The following is a 6,865-nucleotide window of genomic DNA, read 5'->3' on the forward strand; positions in this document are numbered from 1 at the left end:
AAAGCACTTGACTGCTAACCAGAAGGCTGGCGGTTCAAACCCACCAGCCACTCCTCGGAAGGAAGGTTGGGCATTCCTACTTCCGTAGTGATACTGCCTCAGAACCCAAGGAGGGGTCGCTATGAGTCGGGGCCAACTCGACGGCACATAACAACAACAACAACAACATATATAAATAATTGAATATTATACACAAAGGACAGGAATATGAATGAAGGGATACTATCAGATGGGAATAATCATCTCATGAATAGAAAAAGACAGCCACATGAACACATAGCAAGACAGTAAGTTACTAAGAAAGAAGGAAAAGGCCATGACGTTTGTGGAAGTAGGCCAAGAGAAATGGAGGACACACTTAATGAGGAGGACTGAAACCATATCCACAAAAATGGACTCAAACATACTCGTGATCATGAAGACGGCACAGGATTGGACCACAGTCCGTTCTGTCATATATAAGGTTGCCATGAATCGAAGTTGAATTGACAGCTAATACCACCACCACCAACAGCAGCATTGTGAAATGTTTCACCCATAAGAAAATTAATTATCACAAGTTAACATAGTATTAACACCAAAGCCAAGGAAAAATATTTTTAGCACCTCAAAAACCCACCTGGATTTCTTTTCTAGGCATTTACATAAGGTTTATCAAGAATTCTAACCCTGTCCTTTAGTTCTGTTATTGAACATTACTGAAATTAAATCAAACAGTGTGTATTCATAATAGCCCTGATTCCTTAGCAGTCAGAGTCTACAAAAGAGCTCATTTGCTAACATTACTTTAAGGAGTGCACTCTCATAGAATGAGTAGTGAGGGAAAGGAATGATTCAGGGAGGAAGAAGAAATACTAGAAGGGTCTTAGTGAGCTCTCCACTACTTGGTAGTGAGCGCTCCACTACTTGGTAGTGATTGCAACTGAATTCTTGACCTCACTAGACTTTTTTATTTTCTTTTTTAAGAGAGGTCCCCTGCAGCTATACATTTTCTGACCTGTAGATGAGAAGGGAAACAAATCTACCGGTTAGCTCTGCTTTCTGATTGGTTAAAGTCCACACCACAATGGATCAACTTCTCTACAATTTCTGGCCAAATCACTGGGCTTTACTTTATGTAAGAGAAAACAGAATGCAAATTAGCCTTAAGTAAATGCATAGTATTCACCAAGCTTGGTGGGAAAGTCACTGGGCATGTTTGTTGCTATTGTTAGGTGCCATTGAGTCTGCTAGACTCAGTGACCCTATGTACAACAGAAATACCACCCCGTCCTGTGACACCCTCAGAATGCTTGCTATACTTGAGCCCATGGTTACAGACACTGTGTCAATCCAACACATTGAGGGCCTTTCCCTTTTTTCGCTGACCCTCCACTTTACCAAGCATGATATCCTTCTCCACAGAATGGTCTCTTCTGGTCACATGACCAATGTAGGTGAGACGAAGAATGGTTGTTCTTACTTCTAAGGAACATTCCAGCTGCAGTTCTTCAGGGACAGATGTATTAATTCCTCTGGCAGTCCATGGTATTTTCAGTATTTTTCAACAACATCATAATTCAAGGGCATCAATTCTATTTCTACTTTCCTTGTTCATTGTCTAGCTTTCACATGCAAATTATGTAATTGAAATACCTTGGTTTGGGTTAGGTGCACCTTAGCATAGTACCTAAAGCATTTGACTGCTAACCAGAAGGCTGGCAGTTCAAACCCACCAGCCATTTCTAGGAAGAGAGATTGGGCAATCTAATTCTGTAGTGATACCACTTTGGAAGCTCAAGGAGGAGAAGCTTTGAGTCAGATTTGACTTTATGACAGGGAGTTTGCTTTTTTTGGTTTGAGTCTTCAAAGTGTTATCTTTGCTCTATAACCCTTTAAAGAGGTCTTTTGTAGCAGATTTGCCTGTTGCTATACAATGTCTTATTTCTTATTGCTGCTTCCATGGATGTTGATTGTGAATTCAAGGAAATTGAAATCATTACAATTTCACTCATTTCTCAATTTATTGTAATGTTGTTTATTGGTCCAGTTGTGAGGATCTTTGTTTTCTCTTTTTTTAATTTTTTTATTTTTGTTATGATTTGGGTGCAAAATTTTCAAGAACATGAATTTTACTCTCAACAATTCATGCACATTTGGTTTCATGGTCCCAATTACAATCCCCACAACCACTAAAAACTCCTCCCATCTATTCACTGTGACTACCCTTTCCTTGTGCCCTTCTTATCTATGCATTCCTATCTATCCAGCTTTCCTTCTATGTGAATGCTGCCCTGCTGATGTCTCATGGTTGATTGATCTATGGGGTTCATCTCTCTAGGGTAGGTAGATGCATCTCTCTGGGGTGTGTTTTCCTTGTAGATCTTTCTACTGTTGGTCTGAGAGTTAATCCATGGAAGTGAGTCCATGTCCTTTCCAGGCCCAAAGGACAACCTGGGACCATAGTCTCGGGGGTTCCACTAATCTTTATCTGGTCATTAATTCTGTTTGTTTGTTTGTTTATTTATTTATTTATTGTGTGTGCATGTTTTTGTACTCTGTTCCACATTTTTTATTCCACTCTATCAAGGATCTCCTATTCTGATGCCTTGCCTAATGGTTGGTATAGGCAGCTGGGTGCCATCTGGTTCTGGTTTCAGGATTGTGAAGGCTGAGGTCCTTGTCATATCTTTGAACTAATTTATTTCCAAATTACTTTGATTTTCTTTATTCTTCTTTGCTCCAGAGAAAAGGACACCAACAATTGTATCTTAGATGGTCGCTCCAAAGCTTTTAATACCTCAGTACCTACTCAACAAAGTAGGATGTAGAACAAAATTTTTATGTACTCTGTTGTGCCAATTGAGCACGATGTCCCCTGAGACTATGGTCCTAAACCTGCAGGCCTAGTGATTCTCTCTCTCAAGGTGTTTGGTTGTCTCTGAGGAGCTATTCCAAACTTGTCCTCTGTAACTTCTGTATTATATGTGGTTAATTTTGTAGCACAGGTACATATGTAAGACTATCTTCAGCCAAATCTATCCTTGGTCTTGGGTATTTTCCTGTTTCATTACCCCAACCTGCTCTTCTCATCTTGTCTGCACATTTACCCATAGCCTAGTGCTTGCTGCCAATAGTAATGCAGTACTGTGTCTGTAATAGTATTTGCCTCTGGTTATATCTTGTGTGCATGTTTCTGTGTCCTCCCTTTTCTGATTGTCACAGTGCTGGTCACTCACTCTTGCCATACCACCCTTCCTCTCATCCAAATCAACATGTGACCCCCAACTACTCAGAATATTTCTTTCCTTTTCCTTCTCATTCCTGGCAACCAACAAAATGAATTTCCTTCCCTCTGTAAAACTTTCTTTCACTTTTTACAATATTGGACTCATACAATATTTGTCCTTCTGTGATTGACTTGTTTCACTCAGCATAATGTCTTCTAAATTCATCCCTGTTACAAGGTGATTTTTGGATTCTTCATTATTATTTAATGTTGCATATTATTTCATTGTGTGAATGTAACATAGTTTGGTTATCCATTCATCTGTTGATGAGTACTTTATTTGTTTTCATCTCTTAGCTATAGTGAATTGTTCTGTGATGAACATGGGTATGCATATGTCTATTCGGGTCCTCCACCTCATCTCTTTAGGACATATTCCTAGTAATAAAATTGCTGGATCAAATGGTATTTCTATATTCAATTATTTTTTTTTTTTTTAAGGAAACACTATACATTTTCCACGAGGGCTAAACCATTTTACAACCCCACCAGCAGTGTTGAGGGTTCCAATCTCTCCACACCCTTGCCAGCATTTGTTATTTTCTGCCTTGTTGAACTTTGCTATTATTGCTGAGTGAGATGATATCTCATTGTTGTTTTGATCTGCATCTCTCTAATGGCTAATGGTTGTGAGGATTTCTTATGTGTTTGTTGACTGCCTGTATATCTTCTTTAGTGATGTATCTATTCATGTCCTTTGTCCATTTTTGAATTGGATCATTTGTCTTTTTGGTGTTGAAGGGTTAAGTTTTCTATAAATTTTAGAGATAAGTCCTTCAACAACACTTGATAAATCCTTTGTAAATATTTATCATACCAACATTTTTTTTTTCCAAATCTGTAAATTCTCTTTTTACCCTTTTACAGAAGTCCTTTCAATGCACATAAAAATTTAATTTTTAAAAGTTCCCAGTCATCTACTTTCTTTACTGCTGCTTGTCTATTTTGTGTTATGCTTGATAGTCTATTTATGCCATAAATTAGGACCCTTAAATTTGCCCCTATTTTATCTTTGATGAACTTTATGGTTTTGAGTTTTATACTTAAGTCTTTGATCCAACTTAAGTTTATTTTTGTGTTTGGGGTGAGGTATGAGTCTTGTTTCATTTTTCTGCAAGTGGATATTCAATTTTGCCAGCACCATTTGTTAAAGATGCTACCTCTCTCCCATTTAAGTTTTGGTCCTTTGCCAAAGATCAGCTGTCCATGGATAGATAGGCCTATTTCTGGGTTTTCAGCTTGGTCACATTGGTTTATTTGTCTATCTTTTCACTAATATCATGTTGTTTTGACTACTGTGGCTATATAGTAGGTTTTGAGATTGGGAAGTGTGAGACCTCCTACTTTGCTTTTCTTCTTCAGCAGTGCTTTGCTTTTCCAAGGTCTCTTTCTTTTCCATAGGAAGTTAGTGATTGTTCTTTCCATGCCCTTAAAGAGTGCTCATGGAATCTGGATTACGATTACATTGAATATATAGATTGCTTTGGTCAGTATTGATATTTTCACTATATTCAGTCTTCCTATCCATCAACATGGCATGTCCTTCCATTTATGTAGGTCTTTTGTAGCTTCTTGTAGTTGTGTTTTGTAGAGTGGTATTGTTTTCCTTATTTCCTTTTCAGAGGTCTCTTTGTTGATGTAGAGGAATCCAACTGATTTTTGTATATTGACTTTGTATCTTGCCACTTTGCTGAACCTTTCTATTAGTTCCAGTAGTTTTATTGTTCAGTCTCATGAGTTTTCTATGTATAGGATCATGTCATCTGCAAATAGAGATAACTTTATTTCTTCTTTGCTGATTTGGATGCCTTTTATTTCTCTTTCTTGAGCTATGTTTTGACTAAGACTTCAAATACAGTGTTGAATAGAGGTGGTGACAGATTACATCCTTGTCTGGTTCTTGTTTGCAGGGGAAAATCTTTTAGTCTTTTTCCATTTACAATAATGTTAACTTGTTTTTGCATATATGCCTTTTATTATGTTGAGGATTTTCCCTTCTATTCCTATTTTTTCTGAGAGTTTTGAGTAAGAATGGGTGTTGGATTTTATCAATTGTCTTTTTTGCATCAATTGATATGATCAAATGGGTATTTTCTTTTGTTTTATTTATGTGATGGATTACATTGAATGTTTTTCTGATGTTGAATCATCTTTGCATACTTGCTATGACTCCTACTTGGTCATGGTGTATTATTATTTTGATATGTTGTTGAATTCTGTTGGCTAGGATTTTGTTGAAGAGTTTTGCATCTATGTTCATGAGGGACATTGGTCTGTAGTTTTCCTTTTCAGTTGTGTCTTTACATGACTTTGGTAGTTTCAGTTCTTTCAGTTTGAGAAATGCTGAGCATATTCTTCCTTTTTGGATTTCTAACTACAGATCCTTGCACAGTTCATGATCATACATTTCTTCATATTCTTGAGTTGTCCTTTGAAATCTTCTGCTCAGCTCTTCTATCTCTTCATTTCTTCCATTCTCTTTAGGTATTCTATGTTGAAAGGCAAGATCTAGAGTCTCTTCTGACATCTGTTTTGGTCTTTCATTCCTTTCATGTATTTTTAATGAATTCCTTTATGTATGAAGTTCTTCATATCATTCCACACTTTGTCTGGTTTTTGGTCATTGCTCTTCAATATGTCAAATCTATTCTTCAGATTATCTTTAAATTCAGGTGTGAGGTAATCAAGGTCATATTTTGGTTCTCGTGGACTTGTTTTAATTTTTTTCAGCTTTATTTGTAGTTGCAGATGAGCAATTGTTGGCCTGTTTCACAGTCAGCTCCTGGCCTTGTTTTGGTTGATGATACTGAGTTTCTCCATAGCCTCTTTCCACATAAATAGTTGATCTGATTCCTGTGTAATATACTATACAACCACATTGTTCCACATCCTACACTGGTGACTACTGACTTGGGTCTTGAAAACTAGTTAGCAAGAATCTCAAATACAACAGTTGTTTTCTCCTTGTCTGGAGCAAAGAAGAGTTAAAAAAAAATAAAGTTTCAAGGTAACAATTAGGCCTCAGTTTTATTGGACCATGGGAACCTCAGCTTACATGAACTTGAGACCAGAAAAACTAAATGATGCCTGGCTACCACTGCCAACCACTCAGAATGGGATCAAAATTGGAGATCCTGGACAGAGTGGGGAAAAAAAAAGTGTGACACACTCAAAATTATAAAAAGATCAGGATTACTTGTGTGATAGAAACTGTTGAAACACTGAGATTATACCCCTAATCACTCTTCATGCCTGGAATTGAATCCACTCACATAGCTTAACATTCAGTCAAATATTAGATGTGTCTAAGAGGTGAACAATTACATCAGATAGTTGCACACCTTAAAAAATAAACCAGGGAAGATCAAAAGGGTAGAAATGAAACTACCAAAGTCATGTACAGGAAAGAAAGACTCAGAAAAGGTAAACAAAGGGAAGAATTGGGAAGAAAACTGTTACATTTTGAGGGTTGCAATCAATGTCTTTATATATCTATATAAACATTAAAAATAATAAATAAATAAATATAGATTGATATAGATATAGATGATATAGATATATGTATATACTGTAAAATAAAAAATCCACATGTGTAAT

This window comes from Orycteropus afer, unplaced genomic scaffold, assembly GCF_000298275.1.
Source record: "Orycteropus afer afer isolate SDZICR_OR568_19922 unplaced genomic scaffold, OryAfe1.0 scaffold00650, whole genome shotgun sequence".
Classification (NCBI taxonomy): Eukaryota; Metazoa; Chordata; class Mammalia; order Tubulidentata; family Orycteropodidae; genus Orycteropus; species Orycteropus afer.